Raw genomic sequence first — 19,773 nt, 5'->3', positions numbered from 1 at the left:
AAGCTAATTCACAGCTAAATTGGTTTTTGTTATTTGAGTTACTGCGTCAGCAAGTGTCTGAAGCTTTCATAAAAGTCCAGACTACGTAAAGCAAAAGGTTTTTTTTCTTTCCTCGAAATTATTGAATTCTTATTTTAAATTTATACGTGCACTTTATTTTCTATAAGCTAATGGAAACATTTTTGTTTTACACTGAAAGACTTCGTTATCTAATTATTAGGTTTTTTCGTAAAAGGATAGATTAAAATGGTCAAGAATCCTGTTACTCAATTTTCTCTTACCTTGAAACTGGCCAAAAGGTTTCGATGACAGCACTGATGCATGAAATCTGAGAAAAAGTCACGGAATGTTCTTCAGCTTCCATCTGAACCTCTTAAATATCCATCCCTTCCTTGTGCCACTTCTCGTAGTTAGGTTTCGGGGTTTTTGGGTGGAGAGGGTGAAGCGGTGTTGGTGCTTTTGTTTTTAACCTCGACAACTTTATTGAGATGATTCATGGGGCCAGTGGGCGCTGAGGTTCGCAGACCAACCAACCAACACTGGAGCCAAGCAGCCAGGTGGCATCCAGCGAGCTCCCCTTGATTCCCGTGCAAAGCCCTTCAGAAGGAACGGAACTCCAAGTCCCCGGTGTCCACCAGCCACCGCTCAGAGCTGAAGGCCTCATCCCTTCGGACACCAGGCAGGCCAAACGCCGGCGGCGGAAAATGCCTTCTCTGGCTAATCTCTGAGGCACCGCCTGGTGGCGCAGCGGCTGGGAGTCCGCCTGCCAATGCAGGGCACACGGGTTCCAGCTGCTCCTCCGAGCCCCGCATTGTTAGGTGAAGCAAAGGAAGAAATTCAGAAATCCAATCGACAATAAAACACCCAAGGGGCTCTCGCATAGAGTTTCACCTTCCCGCATACCTGATGGGAGGGCCACGAAGCTCTCAAACGCCCGTGGCAGCTGCGGGTTTGGAGCGTTGCCTCCTCGGCGTCCTGAGGCCTGTACTGCGCGGGCAGCTCCTTCGTCGGGGGTGCCGGCCTGACAGTTTGTTCCTGAGGAAGGGGAGCCTCGTGGAGCCGCGCCACCTCCCCAGGGCCTGTGAGAAAGCCCCGGGGCCCCGCTCGGCCTGAAGCACCGGGCTTCCAGGAAGAGGACGAGGTGCCCAGCCATCCTGAAGAAGGCCTTTATCTGGTCCCCTTCAGCATATATGCCGCGCCATTTCCATCTCTTTGGCCTTAAGGAGTGAGATGTTTTCCTCCAATATCTGCAGAGAATCCCTCCTGATCATGTCAGTCAGGATGAAAAACCCTTCCAGCCTAGGGGGCAATCCATCCACGCTCTCTTCCACCTCCTTGACCTCACCTCAGTACTCGAGGTCAGAAAGAAGATTTTGCGCGCTCGGCGTCTGAACGCCGCACACGTGCACAGTGGGCCCAGCGCCTGAGGCTGCGGGAGCCAATCATCAAAGCCCCAGCCTCGAAGCCCCGCCCCCGGCCAGCTGCGTGCCTCGCGGCCTCGTAATAAATGAGACTACCCTTAGCCAACAAAGTTGTGAGAAGTTTAAGTTTTACAGGGCAAAGATCAAACATAAGGTGCTACCAGTAAAATGTGGTTTAGTATGAATTCCTGACCCGACCCGAGGTGCGGCTGTTGACACCTAAGACCTAAGAAAGGTTTACGGCAGAGCCTCTTACACTATGGAAATAAGGTGGAAAGGTTTCTAAGCATCTTAATTGTGTGCCCCCAGCTCCTCTTATCCAGAGGAAAGGTCTCCTAAAGATATTAACTGTGTGCCTCCTTAACTTTTTAAGTAGACAGAGTTTCTCTAAAACACTTAAGGATATTTTCCTATAGCACCCTAGCTCCCGAGTCAGAAATATGTCTGAGATTTAGGGCAGGGGCTTTTAACTAGGAGAATGAATCCCAGTAATATCCCTGGGAAACTCAAAACCATTTTAAGAGTCTTGTATTGGCAGAGCACTATCTGGCAGCTTAAACTAAAAAGATCAGAGATAGCTCAAAATGAATAGAAGCTTCTGGTCCCTCAACTTTCTATAAACAGGAAGCATGCTGAAAAGCTACTCAACTACAAAAACAAGACATTTCTCATTAAAAGAAAGGATGACTCAGGGATAATCTGGCTCAGGGATAATCTGGCTCAGGGATCTACACCTGAGGAACTCCACTTGTACAGTGCATCTACCTCAGTGTTTGAGACGATGAGCTCCTCCAGAAGTTCAAGCCTGCTCCTGATGCTGAAACGCATGGAGTGTTTAAGGGCCTTGAGGGGAGATGAGTATCTGCTCCATGTGTGAGGAATATAAATAGTTTGGGCAGTGTGGTTGATTAACTATGACCACAGTTGATTGCAACACCCCCATTGGGAGGTGGAGTCTTTTTCACCTCATCCTGAATCTGGGCTGGGCCTGTGAATTGCTCTGACCAGCAGAATATTGTGGGAGAGACCCTGTGTAACTTCCAAGCCTGGGGCATAAGAAGTCTGGGTCTCTTGGAACGCTTGCTCTTGGGACGTTCCCTCGCAGAACTCAACTGACAAATCATGAAGAACCCAAGCCACGTGGATAAGCCAAGTGTGTTTGATCCTGCCAACACCCCAGCTGAACTTCCAGATGATGGGAAGCATCAGCTGCCAGCCATGAGAATGAACAATCCAGTGGAGCCTTCAGTCGTCTACAGATCCAGCCACTAACTGAGGTAGGTGCCTCAAATGTGAACGACCCACCAAGTCTAGTGGACACAGATCCAACAGAAATAATAAATTGATGTTTTCAGCCATAAAGTTATGGAGTGGTTTGCTAAGTAGCAGTAGGTAAGCAAAATAACGGACAAAGTTATAGTAATCCATTCAGAAAATATATTCCTACATGGGAAGAATCTTAAAATCAAGAGAAACCTGTGGAAATCTGAAGATTATGACTGAGTTTCTATATTGTATATTGTTCTCTTTAGTAACTGTAAGGTTGTAGGTTAAGATAAAAGTTCAAATTTAAAGTTTATTAACATCTTGTTTTCAGCACATACAGCATTTTCTCACATATTGACTTGGCTTATTTATGTATTTCTATAGGGATTTTCTATTTTCTTTTGAGATGATAGGGAGGAAATATTGTGCATTATGAGCCCTTCAGATGTCTCAAGAGGAGATGAAGCTCTCCTCAGGCCAGAAGCAATCAATCCTGTATCATTTATATTCCCATTTCAGAACACCCTCAGGCTGAGCCATAAAAAATTGTTATTTTAACCAGGCAAAGTTCTTAGCAAGAGTCAAAGCTCTGCATTTTCTAAGCTGCCTTTTTTATGTGTATCTTTTCAAGTAACAATAGATATGTCTTTGAATTAGACATGCTTGAAGGTAGACAACATATTAAAAATTTTGACCAAGTAAGAAATACAAGTTTCAAAAAAAGGGAAGAGGTAAAAAGGAGTTAAAGGAATAAGCAAGCTACAAGACACAGAAAGAGCTATAAACAGATCATTGAAAGAAAGAGGCAAATTACCTTCCTTTTTTGAGAAGAACAAAATCTTTATTTCTTTTTCCCATTTAAGCAAACACACACACACACACACAGATTGGTAGTCTCAGTGTTACAATTTCAGACATGGGTCAAATAAATTTGGAATACAAATTGTTGTATCTCCATAAAATTGACTGGTTGGTTGCATCAGTTCCAGAACAGAAGGTCAGAGTGACACAGACAGTCTCAAAGGCATACTTATCCTGATGTTTCCTGATCTAGTGACTGCTTTTTATTCTAGTGAACATAAATTGCTTTTTCTTTTTTTTCTTGTTCTGACATATTTGAGCTTACAGTGGAACATAAGAAAATGAATAACAGGATTTTATCGACAATTGGCAGCCAACTAGGCAGCACTTTAGGCAGTGACAGAAACTTTACTTTCATCATTACTAAACCATCATTTTGGGACATGATGAAACAGCAGCAGGTGTCTCAGAGGCCAGGAGAAATCAGAATTCTCAAAACAAGTAGAAAAAACAAAAAAGACCCTCAAACATTAAAAAGGTAAAGATGGTTGGACCAGGTAATCAGAACCACTGAAACCAAAAGTAGGAGTAAAAGTGGTAGCCAAATAAAAGTCAAACCAGATTTGGAACCAGATACAGTCTTGGGAAAGAACTGATGCTAATCCAGAAAGAGAGTAAATGAGTGGCACAGCACCTGATTCAGAAAATGGAATTGAATCAGGAATAGAGTGAAAGCCCTCTAGAAGAATAATGAAATCCACCCTGCGAGCTAAAGAATGTGCACCTGGCTGCAAGAGGCCCACGGGTTGTGCCTTCAACAGAAGCTCAATATCATCAGGGCTGGTGACTAGATCCACTGAGGCATCTCAGTGAAAATGGTATTTGTGAAATAAACACTAGAAAAAATGATTAAGGAAAAAAATACTTTTAAATGTTTTTGCAAGAAGTGCAGACTTTAGAAGAATCTTTTTAATCACATTTTTTTTTTTAGAAAAAGCATGTACTTTAAATAAATGAGTTTACTAAGGTTACAAATAGTCTGTCCATAGTGGATAAGTAGTCATTTTCTAAAATTATATCTGGCAATGATTGTCACAGTTTTACAAAAATCAAGAATAAAGTTGTTTCCTTTAGTGAACATACAGAAAATGACTCAACATTCCATCTGTTTGGTTATCATGATTTGGATATCTCAGGATGAAATGAAAATAGCTTTTTTTTTTTTTAACTCTCTGATTGTAGTACCTATAAACAAATCAAGTGGTATCAGGGCATGTGTCAGTTTGCTTTCTTGACATTCTTGACCCTTGTTTCTAAATCATGTCACTCTGTCAGAGTCGCTAGAGTTCCAGCTTTAACATAAGGTGTGCCCAGATCAGCAAGTTCAAGCCAATCCTTGTTTTTGTGTTGAGGTCAGTATACCTGTTCATACCTTTCTTCCATATGGTTGTGTTCTTGTTGGGATCATTGATGTTCATTTTCCCCCTTTTACTCCAATTAACCTTATCCAGGGCCACCTTTAACTTTCCACCATGAGGCATTGAGTGTCTGGTTTTGATCATTTCTTTCACAATAAGTCCCTTGTCTTCTTATGCAACGTGTTCTGTCCTCTTCCCTTGGGGTATGACAGCAGAAAGTTGTCACTGAACATCAGAACAGGTCCTAATATAACACTTCTGCAAGGCAAGAATGTTGTATTTGCCTTGCATTTGCATGATGAGGTTCATTAAAGCTGTTCCCTTCTCTGTCAAGAAGATCTGTTCTGGTATAACTTTATTCCATGGAATTTGGAGAATTGAATAAATAGTGACAAATGAAGTTACAAAGTTAGGCAGAAGCAGTGTCATAAAAATTATGCAGTGCTAACACCAACAACAATAACAATTATAAGAATAGGCAATCAAATAATTATAATAAATCTATATTAATGGTTACTAACATTAGCTATATACAATGTGCCAAAATTTTACATGCATAATCACATTTTTCCTTACCATGATCCCATTAATTAGAAATTATTTTTATGGTTTTAAGTTATCATTTATTGCTAATATAAAAGCCTCCAATATTTGATTCAACAAGTGACCAAGTTACTGAAGATCCAATTATCTAATCAATTTGCAGATTCTCAATTTTCCAAATTTGCCAAATTAAAACATTTATCAGTATACCAAAAATGGTTTCAATAGAAGTAACAGGAGATATAATAGCATTAGCAAGAATGTGAAATATGATTACAATTGAGGTATTTTTGAATACTGAAATATTAAATTTAAGAATATTATTTATAATAAATATCACATTTCATCATTTCAAAATAAATAATTATTTCTTATGGGAATTTTTAGTCAATAGTGATTTTTAATCCTCTGTATCATTTAGTCTTGCCAAAATTTTTCATCTTATCATTTTTAGGAATTTAATTCATTTTTAAATTCTTTATTTTTTCCTTATAATTAAATTATATCAAAATTTAAGTATGAAACATACAGATCATTACATTCATATTATCATTCTTTCCTTTTCCTACATTCAGCAGTTTCTATTTTACCTGCAAACTGCTTCTAGTTGTCATATCCAAACTGCTCTTAGAGGCATGAAATTTTAATATCTGATTTAGCCCAGATATTTTTAAATTCAAATTTAATTGTAATGTATGTTTTATTTCTGATAAAAATTGAGAATGATACTAAATGCTTTAAATTTGAAAATTATAAAGTGGCATTCAATCCCTTAAAATTAATGAGAAATAGATAATCCTATTACACTTGTTAAATTGTCTATTCTTTGAATTGTGTTTTTGCAAATTGACTTTTCCTAAATTGATTTTAGCAATTTGATTCTTCGGAAGATTGTATTTTCAAAAATTGTCTTTTAGCAAATTCCTTTCATGAATCATTTTGCTTGCTGTGCTATACCCACTCTATAGAAGCGAAAGCTGAATTTTAAAGAGTTTTGGTAACTTGCTCAAGGTAACTCAGGTAGTAAGAGGCAAATCTGGTTTTCAATTTCTTAGAATCTGTACCTTTACTCTGTGCTGCTTCTCAGATTATTAAAATTCTGATTTTTTAAAATTAATTCATTTCAGTTTTCATTGTTTAAAATTCTACTTTAAATGGCATCATGAAGTTAAAGAGTGTGTGGTTTCCTAATGAGAAATTATTCTAAGCCACGCTGAGGGTCTTCACTAAGTAGGCAGTCAGGATATGTACTGTCAACTTGGGGAGAATTGCTTAATTGACTAGGGATAACTTAAATGACTAATGGTATTAGCTTTTATTCTAAAAATGAAAAAGAAACATTGAAATATGTATATAAACATAACAGCATAAATACATATATACTTTAGAAATACTCACCTGGCAGCATTGTAGAGAAGAGGAGTGAAGCTGGAGACAGGAAGATCAGATAGGAGACGTTGATATACCTTACAGTTAATGACAAGGGCCAACATGAAGATATTAGAAACAGTGATGGATAAGCACACAGAAACTAGAAATAAACAGGATTTGGTAATTTAATGTAGCTAGATTGCAGGAAGAGGGGAAAAGTTTAGGTAAATAGCCCAAGTTTCTATCAAGATAGTAAATTGAGATGGAACGACTTTTTTGGTAGAGGAGATGATGAGATCGATTTCATATCTGTTAAATTTGAATGATTGTGACTCATTAAATGGAAAAGTGCACTAGGTAATACCAGTAGGTATGTGTGTGTGTGTGTGTGTGTGTGTGTGTGTGTGTGTGAGCTCAGAGACTGGTGCAGTCTCTATAAATAAATGTGTTTGAATTGTCAGCACATATGTGGTCATTGAACCCATGGATATGGATGAGACTGCAAAATGAGAATGTCAGAAAGAGGAGTAGGCCAAAATAGAACTTTGGCAAACTCAAATCTTTAAAGCATGGAAGGAATAAAAAGATCCTGGAACCCTGAAAATGAGCAATCAGAGGAACAGAAAGAAATCTATGATAAAATGGTGACTTAAATGCCAGGCAATAAGAGTTATTTCTTAGGACTTAACTGACGAAATAAGCACATGCCCAATATGTACTGAATAATTCTATCGAATGCTTGGGAAAAGTCAAGTAAGAGAGACATGGGCAAATGTTCAACGTGTGGGGCTTCCATGGTGGCGCAGTGGTTGAGAATCTGCCTGCCAATGCAGGGGACACGGGTTCGAGCCCTGGTCCGGGAGGATCCCACATGCTGCGGAGCAACTGGGCCCGTGCGCCGTAACTACTGAGCCTGCACGTCTGGAGCCTGTGCTCCGCAACAGGAGAGGCCGCGACAGTGAGAGGCCCGTGCACCGCGATGAAGAGTGGCCCCCGCTCGCCACAACTAGAGAAAGCCCTCGCACAGAAACGAAGACCCAACACACCCATAAATAAATAAATGAATAAATTTATTTATTTTTTAAAAAAAACAAAAAACTTGATGAATTGTTCATTTAAAAAAAAAAAAGTTCAATGTGTTCCTAAATAGATTGTTGGTAATATTGTTGAGAGTAATCACCATGGTAGGGTGGGACTAGCTGTGGACTTCCAAGGAAATCTTAAGATTTTTCTTGTATCCCTGTCTATAAAGAAACAGATTTCCAATGCATTTCTTTGAGAGAAATTATGATTTTAAAAAAATTACTTATGAACAGGATGATACAAAGTGAACCAGATAAATACTGGATAATTCAAAGTTACTACATAGTCCTTCTTTATCCAAGACTCTGAAGTTTCAATGCCATATATTCCTGAGAAATATAATAGTGAACCAAGAAAAATGCCAACTAAAACTCAGGAAATTTTAAATATGTAACAAGGAATTGTTGCACTTTAGTAAATATATCTGATGGAGATTAAAATAGATTCGTTTACTGTCAATTGATTCTTCATAATAATAAGTATTTATATATAAAAATATAAATATATATATTTATATATATTTATATTTTATCTTGTCATTAAAACACTTGATTATTAATTTTGAATTATCACTTATAGAAGATAAAAATTCACGTGTATATTTTCAACCTAAGGAATCTATCTTTTTTTAAAAAGCATTGGGAAATTTGTATTCAACAAAGAACTGCAATTGTCTCATGTAATATTTTAAACCTTGGTAGCAGAACAAGAATGCATTTAAAATACACTGCAAAAAAACTATCAATTTCACAATAACAAAAGTTTCTTGTGTTGAAAGTTTAAAGCTTGAGACAAAACAAGTCTCCTTCCATTTAGACAGTAAGATACCTTATTTTGTAATAGGCATTGTACCAGTGGTTAACAAGATAAAAAGATGCTGTGTCCCTCTTCTTTGTAAAACTCACTACTAAGTTAAGGAGAAGGTAGAGACACATACAAACAAATAACTACAGTTGAGTGTGACCAGTGCTATATTAATATGCAGTCATAAATTAGATATTTACTACATATTTGATTATCAAAATAAATCTATGGTAGACAAATATTATATCTATTTTACTAATGAGGAAACTGAAGCTCAAGAGGGGTTAATTTTATGCTGCTAAAAAGTCATCATTTTCTGTATCTTATGCAAGATTATCTGACGCCAAAACCAATGCTCCCAACCACTAACCCATGTTGCAAACTGGGAAGAAGAGTATTTGTGGCAGGTTGGTTTATAACTTACAAGCCCAAAGGAGGCCTAGATGAATAAATAAATGACCTGAACCCATTCCTCTCTGCCAAAAAAGGAGTTGTAAACATGCTAATGCTATAGATAACAGAGAATTCCTATATATAGAAGGGTTTGAGCAGGATATACCAAGTTTGTCCAGATCACTTATTGTAAATCAGTCTGAAATATGAATAAATGGGGTAGAGCTGTCTGAATAAAGAAGTTAGTCATATAAACAAACTTCTGTCTATGTAGTTGACAGTAAAAACACTGAAACAGCAGAGTAATAATTCCATTACACAAATTCTCAACTTGTCTGTTATTCAAAAACCAAAATGTGCCTAATGCATAACAGAAAGGATATTTCTAGACAGCTATGTATGACGACTTTACACTCTTCAAAGGAAAGAATGCTTCATTTGTGACTAATGTTTACCTATATCCTTTGAATCATTAGCAGTTTTGTTACTGGCAAGATCTATGATTTCTGTGGTCTCATTTGATTAATCAGGTAGTCTTGGGAGCACAGAGAACAGAACATCAACTTTGCCTGAAGCAGAGTTACAAATAAGTTCACAGAGGAGATGACTACCAGGATAGTTTGGTGAAGCATGAGAACAGTTTGCCAACTAAGGGAGTGGGTATGGAGCACAGATGGCTGAGGGAAATCATGGCAAACAATCCTTTATTATTTGCAATGAAATAATATAATACAACCTCTAATAACAACAGGTTTAAAAGTCTTTTTTCCTTCAAAATAAAAAAGATGCTTGTAACTGACAAAGGTGGGCTATTTCCTCAGATTGAGATATTCATCCATGAAAACATCCTGTGCAAATGATCAAAGGCTAAATTTTAAAAAAATCAAATTAATGGATGATCTCAAGAGCAATTATCATTCACCACCATTGCAATTACTACATTTATTATAACTAATATTAATTACTAGGCATTATCCTAAGTACTTAACATTGATCACCTTACGTAATCATGGGAATACCTCTATACATTTGTGCTACTTTTATATTTCATTTCACAGATGAAATAAAAAGTCATTTAATAGAATCAAATATCCATGAAAGATAAAAACTCTAATCAAACTAACAACAGAAAACAATTTTTTCAAACAGATAAACTCTAGCTACAAAACAAAGCCTATAGCTAACATCTTAATAGTGAAACATAAAAACAATTTCCTTTAAAATTACAAATAGGAAAAATATACTGCTCTCACTAATCCTATTTAGCTTTTGCAAGATGTTCTAGGCAGCTACATTAAGTAAACATATATTTTAAAAATCATAAATGAATAAAACAAAATTGCAAATATAAGAAATAAAGCTCTCATTGTTTATAGATAATATGATTGACCACATAAAAACCTGTAAGTAATCTAAAGAAAAATTATTAAAAACAAGTATTTAGCAATGTTGCAAGATTTAAGATCAATTTACTAGACAGTTGCCAGATATAAGTTCAACTGCATTTCTATATATGAACATATAGTTAGATATTATAATTTTAGAAAAAGATGATTCAAATAGAATCACAAATTATAAGGTACCCAGGAATAAAAGCAAAAATATTATATATAGTTAAGACCTGTATATAGATAATGAGGAATGTCACTGATAGCACATTAAAGGCCATGAAAGTAAATGGAACAATATATAATTTGTACAGATAGTCTGAAAATCAAAAGATTCCTGCAGTAGGTCATTAAAAAATAGTTTCCAGTAGATTAAGGCAAGGTTTCTTAATAGCAGCACTGTTGACCTTTTTGGTCAAATACTTCTTTGTTGTGGAGGGCTGCTTTGTGCATTTTAGAATGTTTAGCAACACCCCTGGCCTCCATCCAATAGATGCCAGTAGAACTATTATAACCAAACTGTCCCCAGACATTTGCAAGTGTCTCCTGGGGGACGAAATGACCCCCAGTTGAGAACCACTGGGTTAAGGATATAAATATGAATGACAATTTTTAAAAAATATTAATACAGAAGATTACTTTTAAGATCTTGAGATAGGAAAAGATTTCTTGGAAAAAAATAAAAGCATGTAACATAAAAAAATGTTGATAAATTAAGAAAGTAACTTTGTTAACATACCATAAAGAAATTGTACAAGCTAAAAACCAGGTGAAGATTATATATTTCCAACATATCCGAAGAAAAATATTATCTTGAATGCATAAAAGAGTTAATAAAAAAGTCAATAAAGAAAAAAACTAATAAGCTATTAGGAAAATACAATTTAAAACCATGATTAGATCAAAATTTATACCCTTCGCACCCTCACTCTGATCTGCAGAAATGGAAAAAGCCTGCCAATACTAACAATCGGTAGAAAAGTTCAACACTCAACTTTGCTAATGATGGTGTAAATTGGGGCAACTTTTATAGTAATATTTTGCAGTAATATTGAATACTTGAAAACTCTATAACCTAAAATTTCATTTCCAGCTCTATACTATCGAGAAATACTTTCATCCTAGGATGGACATATGAGCAGTTTATAATATATAAAATTACAAATAACACAAATATTACCACTCAACAGAAATTGAATTAAAAATCTGTAGCAGATTCAGGCAAAAAAAAAAAAAAAAACTCTATGTGAGAGTGAAAATTAATGAATTAAAGCTACACATAACAATCTGGATATATTTCACAAACAGAATAGAAAAAAGTAAATCACAAAAGATTAGCATGTATAGACCAATAGATCACTAGATATAGAGATAAGATGGTTCTTTTCATGTGAAGTCCAAAATGCATAATTAAATCATATGATTAAACTATATATTAAAAGTGCAGGGGCTTACCTGGTGGCACAGTGGTTAAGAATCCTCCTGCCAAGACAGGGGACACGGGTTTGAGCCCTGGTCCAGGAAGATCCCACGTGCCGCAGAGCAACTAAGCCTGTGAGCCACAACTACTGAGCCTGCGCTCTACAGCCCGCAAGCCACAACTACCAAAGCCCGCGTGCCTACAGCCCATGCTCTGCAACAAGAGTAGCCCCTGCTCGCCACGGCTAAAGAAAGCCCACGCGCAGCAACAAAGACCCAACACAGCCAAAAATAAATAAATAAATAAATAAATTTATAAAAAGAAAAAAGAGCATACATAAGTGGTAATAATACAAAGGAAGGATAAGCACAAAATTTAGGCTTGCAGTTACCTCAGGGAAGAGAATATTGATATTGGGATTGTTCTATTTCTTAAACCAGAATTTAGTAAATACGTGTATGCTTTGTAGTAATTTTTTAGACCATACACATAAATTATAGATAACTTTTTATAATATGACTATTCCATCATAAAAAAATAATACTAAAAAACCCCTAAACCTTAAAGTGGTTAAATATATTTTTCAAAGCAGATGTGCAGCAAGTAATATATCATATCTGTCACACTCCGTAAATTGTGTTTTCACCCACTAGACAAAGATAAATATTTAATTTATTACAGTTCTCCTTCTGTGTTACCTTGATGCATACATTCAATATAAAGTACTGAGAACGTCATTTAAATTACTCATAGTTCTCAAGTGCCAGCCAAATTAGATATAAATTCTTTAGTTAAGCATTTAAGCCAGCTCTTTTATTTGACAATCCCAATCTGTTGCTAATGACAGCAAGCGTTGAGTGTCTATACTAACAGCAAAGCAGATTTCAAATGAAGAATATTATTAGGGGCGACAAGAGATATGTAATAAAGACAAAAGGAACAATTCACCAAGGACATAAAAATTCCAAGTGTTTTTACGCTTAATAACAAAGCTTCATTTTACTCAAAGCAAAACGTGACAGAACTAAAAGGAGAAAAAGACAAATCCACAATCATAACTGGTGATGTCAACATTCCTTTCTGATAGAAAGATGGAATTGCATGAAATTAGCAGACAAAAAATCTAAGAATATGGGAGAATTGAACAATAATATGAGCTAACTTGACCTAACTGATATTTATTGAACACTCCAACAAACAATAGAAAAATCCACATTTTTTTCCAAGTATAAAAGGGAATGTTCACCAAGAAAGACTATATATGGGGCAATGAAACAAGTTTTGATAAGAATAAAATGACTAAAATGATATGGAATATGTTTAATCTTCACAACAGTTAAGCAAGTGAAAGATATCAGAGAAATCTCCAAATATTTAGAAAATAAGCTATACAAACTTCTAAATTGCTTTTCAATCAAAAATGAAACCACAAGAGACATTAGAATATCTTTTCCTCAAATGGCAATAAAAATACTTTATGTAAAAATTTGTGGATTGCAGCTAAAGCATAGTGTAGAATAAAACTTATAATGTTAAATGTATATGCCAGAAAATAAGAAATATCTAAAAGTAAGCCTTAAGCTATCACTTTAAGAAACTCTAAAAAAAGAACAACTAAACCCAAAGTAAGTAAAGAAGGGAAGTAAAAAGATGCAGCATAAGTAAATGAAGTAGAAAATGGAACTGTATACTTAAAATTGGTCCATATGTGTATGTAATCTTTACCTCAAAGAATTTGATTTACTAAAAAAGCTATGAACAGTTAAGGTACGTAATTTATTGGAAAATAATTCTGGCTATCCTAGGCATGTAGTGTTTGGCCCTAAGGGAAAAAGTTGCATATACAGAAGTAATTTTATTACTTTTTAGCATATCAGTCATTGTTTAACAGAAAAAAATGAACACTAGGACGACAACAGGATCTCTCTTAACAATTCCCATTTTATGTGTGTTGCCATCAGCTGACCTTGATCTAGCTCTCTGCTTTTACCTTGGCTTTTATGGTTGAACATTTAAGAGGTCTCCAGATAAAAATACCATACTGATACATGGATATATCTATATATGATTACAAAGTAACACATAGGTTTAATTCTCTTGGTACAATTTCAAGCTAAAGTTTAATGTAGGTTAGGAAAAAATAAATAAAAATTTCAGAATCCTACAACATACCAAACAACTTTAATACATATTTTGGTCCAATCCTCATAGCATTCTTCTTTAGTTTTACTCTACTTCTCAAGATAAGGAGAGAAATATAATCAAACAAGACATTTACCCAAGTCATATAGCAGACTCTGTATGTTCTCAAACACAGCAATTTGTCTGCTATATCTCATTGCCTTTTTCTTAACCTATGTATTACATTTACTCTGTCTTATAAAACAGAGATACATATGGTAATTAAACCATAGTAACAATCTTATATACACATCTAGTCCAATAGATTTCTTTTAAACATCATTATCAGAGGAAGATTTAGGAAAAATTAATTATGTAATTTATTTTTGCACTCAAAGCAGCTTTAAATCCAAGTTGAGGTTCTTTTTTCTAAACTTGCTTCATTTGGGAGAAATTTTACACCTCTTAGTTGATTTAGAGAAAATAGTTTTACTTTAGACGTATAATCTCACATTGATAGGTATAACATGTACTTTTTAATTCAGCTAATCCTGAAAGAGCTGAGTACCAGATACTGGAATTTTTAAACTAATGAATCAGTTATGGAAAACAAAATTGGGGATATCATTTATCTTTGACACATGATTTTGGTCATTTATTTGAAGACATTTTGACTTTCCAATTATGGGCCTATGTAGTAAGGATACAAAGATGATCAAAATAGACTCACAGAGCTTACAGCATATTAAGGGAGAAAAACGTGGAAACAATCAATTTGGAATATGATAGGAGTTACACTAAAATATCAACAACGCATAATGTTGATGCCAAAGAGGAAGGGATTGATTGTATATTTGAGCTTCAGGGGAAAAGGGTCTGAAAACTTTATAGTCATTCTGGTTAAATAGATAGACATTTTAATCCAAAAACATAAAACCCACTTGTTCAATATAACCTAGCTTCCAAATCGAGAAGTTAATTTGTATTTTAAAATTTAGGTATTAGTGTTCAAATATGTTTCACATTATTCATATAAATTCATATGAATATGAATATATTCATATTCATTATTCATATAAATTCATCAATGAGATTGATTTTAAAGGTATCTCTCCACAAGAGAAGGAAAACACCTACAATAACAAACCCAAAACATTTAAGAAAATGGGAATAGGAACACACATATCGATAATTACCTTGAATGTAAATGGATTAAATGCTCCCACCAAAAGACACAGGCTGGCTGAATGGATACAAAAACAAGACCCATATATATGCTGTCTACAAGAGACCCACTTCAGACCTAGAGACACATACAGACTGAAAGTGAGGGGATGGAAAAAGATATTCCATGCAAATGGAAATCAAAAGAAAGCTGGAGTAGCAATTCTCATATCAGACAAAATAGACTTTAAAATAAAGACTATTACAAGAGACAAAGAAGGACACTATATAATGATCAAGGGATCGATCCAAGAGGAAGATATAACAATTGTAAATATTTATGCACCCAACATAGGAGCACCTCAATACATAAGGCAAATACTAACAGCCATAAAAGGGGAAATCGACAGCAACACAATCATAGTAGGGGACTTTAACACCCCACTTTCACCAATGGACAGATCATCCAAAATGAAAATAAATAAGGAAACACAAGCTTTAAATGATACATTAAACAAGATGGACTTAATTGATATTTATAGGACATTCCACCCAAAAACAACAGAATACACATTTTTCTCAAGTGCTCATGGAACATTCTCCAGGATAGATCATATCTTGGGTCACAAATCAAGCCTTGGAAAATTTAAGAAAATTGATATCGTATCAAGTATCTTTTCCGACCACAACGCTATGAGACTAGATATCAATTACAGGAAAATATCTGTAAAAAATACAAACACATGGAGGCTACACAATACACTACTTAATAATGAAGTGATCACTGAAGAAATCAAAGGGGAAATCAAAAAATACCTAGAAACAAATGACAATGGATGTACGACGACCCAAAACCTATGGGACGCAGCAAAAGCAGTGCTAAGAGGGAAGTTTATAGCAATACAAGCCTACCTCAAGAAACAGGAAACATCTCAAATAAACAACCTAACCTTGCACCTAAAGCAATTAGAGAAAGAAGAACAAAAAAACCCCAATGTTAGCAGAAGGAAAGAAATCATAAAGATCAGATCAGAAATAAATGAAAAAGAAATGAAGGAGACGATGGCAAAGATCAAAAAAACTAAAATCTGGTTCTTTGAGAAGATAAACAAAATTGATAAACCATTAGCCAGACTCATCAAGAGAAAAAGGGAGAAGACTCAAATCAATAGAATTAGAAATGAAAAAGGAGAAGTAACCACTGACACTGCAGAAATACAAAAGATCATGAGAGATTACTACAAGCAACTCTATGCCAATAAAATGGACAACCTGGAAGAAATGGACAGATTCTTAGAAATGCACAAACTGCCGAGACTGAAGCAGGAAGAAATAGAAAATATGAACAGACCAATCACAAGCACTGAAATTGAAACTGTGATTAAAAACCTTCCAACAAACAAAAGCCCAGAACCAGATGTCTTCACAGGCGAATTCTATCAAACATTTAGAGAAGAGCTAACACCTATCCTTCTCAAACTCTTGCAAAATACAGCAGAGGGAGGAACACTCCCAAACTCATTCTACGAGGCCACCATCACCCTGATACCAAAACCAGACAAAGATGTCACAAAGAAAGAAAACTACAGGTCAATATCACTGATGAACATAGATGCAAAAATCCTCAACTAAATACTAGCAAACAGAATCCAACAGCACATTAAAAGGATCATACACCATGATCAAGTGGGGTTTATCCCAGGAATGCAAGGATTCTTCAACATACGCAAGTCAATCAATGTGATACACCATATTAACAAATTGAAGGAGAAAAACCATATGATCATCTCAATAGATGCAGAGAAAGCTTTCGACAAAATTCAACACCCATTTATGATAAAAGCCCTGCAGAAAGTAGGCATAGAGGGAACTTTCCTCAACATAATAAAGGCCATATATGACAAACCCACAGCCAACATTGTCCTCAATGGTGAAAAACTGAAACCATTTCCACTAAGATCAGGAACAAGACAAGGTTGCCCACTCTCACCACTATTATTCAACATAGTTTTGGAAGTGTTAGCCACAGCAATCAGAGAAGACAAAGAAATAAAAGGAATCCAAATCGGAAAAGAAGAAGTAAAGCTGTCACTATTTGCAGATGACATGATACTATACATAGAGAATCCTAAAGATGCTACCAGAAAACTCCTAGAGCTAATCAATGAATTTGGTAAAGTAGCAGGATACAAAATTAATGCACAGAAATCTCTTGCATTTCTATACACTAATGACGAAAAATCTGAAAGTGAAATTAAGAAAACACTCCCGTTTACCATTGCAACAAAAAGAATAAAATATCTAGGAATAAACCTACCTAAGGAGACAAAAGACCTGTATGCAGAAAATTATAAGACACTGATGAAAGAAATTAGAGATGATACAAATAGATGGAGAGATATACCATGTTCCTGGATTGGAAGAATCAACATTGTGAAAATGACTCTACTACCCAAAGCAATCTACAGATTCAATGCAATCCCTATCAAACTACCACTGGCATTTTTCACAGAACTAGAACAAAAAATCTCACAATTTGTATGGAAACACAAAAGACCCCGAATAGCCAAAGCAATCTTGAGAACGAAAAATGGAGCTGGGGGAATCAGGCTCCCTGACTTCAGACTATATTACAAAGCTTCAGTAATCAAGACAGTTTGGTACTGGCACAAAAACAGAAATATAGATCAATGGAACAGGATAGAAAGCCCAGAGATAAACCCACACACCTATGGTCACCTTATCTTTGATAAAGGAGGCAAGCATATACAGTGGAGAAAAGACAGCCTCTTCAATAAGTGGTGCTGGGAAAATTGGACAGGTACATGTAAAAGTATGAGATTAGAACACTCCCTGACACCATGCACAAAAATAAACTCAAAATGGATTAAAGACCTAAGTGTAAGGGCAGACACTATCAAACTCTTAGAGGAAAACATAGGCAGAACACTCTATGACATACATCACAGCAAGATTCTTTTTGACCCAGCTCCCAGAGAAATGGAAATAAGAACACAAATAAACAAATGGGACCTAATGAAACTTAAAAGCTTTTGCACAGCAAAGGAAACCATAAACAAGACCAAAAGGCAACCATCAGAATGGGAGAAAATATTTGCAAATGAAGCAACTGACAAAGGATTAATCTCCAAGATTTACAAGCAGCTCATGCAGCTCAATAACAAAAAAACGAACAACCCAATCCAAAAATGGGCAGAAGACCTAAATAGACATTTCTCCAAAGAAGATATACAGATGGGCTACAGACACATGAAAGAATGCTCAACATCATTAATCATTAGAGAAATGCAAATCAAAACTACAATGAGATATCATCTCACACCGGTCAGAATGGCCATCATCAAAAAATCTAGAAACAATAAATGCTGGAGAGGGTGTGGAGGAAAGGGAACCCTCTTGCACTGTTGGTGGGAATGTAAATTGATACAGCCACTATGGAGAACAGTATGGAGGTTCCTTAAAAAACTACAAATAGAACTACCATACGACCCAGCAATCCCACTACTGGGCATATACCCTGAGAAAACCATAGGTCAAAAAGAGTCATGTACCAAAATGTTCATTGCAGCTCTATTTACAATAGCCAGGACATGGAAGCAACCTAAATGTCCATCGACAGATGAATGGATAAAGAAGATGTGGCACATATATACAATGGAATATTACTCAGCCATAAAAAGAAATGAAATGGAGGTATTTGTAATGAGGTGGATGGAGTTAGAGTCTGTCATACAGAGTGAAGTAAGTCAGAAAGAGAAAAACAAATACAGTATGCTAACACATATATACGGAATCTAAGGAAAAAAAAAAAAAAAAAAGGCCATGAAGAACCTAGTGGCAAGACGGGAATAAAGACACAGACCTACTAGAGAATGGACTTGAGGATATGGGGAGGGGGTGGGGTGAGATGTGACAGGGTAAGAGAGTGTCATGGACATATATACACTACCAAATGTAAAATAGATAACTAGTGGGAAGTAGCCGCACAGCACAGGGAGATCAGCTCGGTGCTTTGTGACCACCTAGAGGGGTGGGATGGGGAGGGTGGGAGGGAGGGAGATGCAAGAGGGAAGAGAAATGGGAACATATTGTATATGTATAACTGATTCACTTTGTTATAAAGCAGAAGCTAACACACCATTGTAAGGCAATTATACTTCAATAAAGATGTTTAAAAAACAAAAAAAACCTTTGACTACAAAAAAAAAATAAAATAAAAATAAAGGTATCTCTCTTCTTTAAATATTTTCTCCTATTAAAACTGCCCTGAATCTGACACTGACCATAGCAAATTTGTTTTCAGGCCTATGTCATTCCACTTACCTTGACCCTTTTGTAGGAGAGATTTCCCTGCTTATTATGTAAAGACTACACACTGGCCTTGAAAGTCTCACATCTGAATAATGCTAAAAATTTTCTATCTGACATCGAAAACCCATATACAGAGGATATATCATTAAATATTGTCTATTTGATATCATTATTTCATCCCTTTTATTTTTATTTGCACCTTTAAGAAGAAGGTATAAACATTCAAGAAGGCATAAACGTTCATTCAA

Source organism: Balaenoptera ricei, chromosome 12 (assembly GCF_028023285.1).
Source record: "Balaenoptera ricei isolate mBalRic1 chromosome 12, mBalRic1.hap2, whole genome shotgun sequence".
Classification (NCBI taxonomy): Eukaryota; Metazoa; Chordata; class Mammalia; order Artiodactyla; family Balaenopteridae; genus Balaenoptera; species Balaenoptera ricei.
This window is presented reverse-complemented; position numbering follows the sequence as displayed.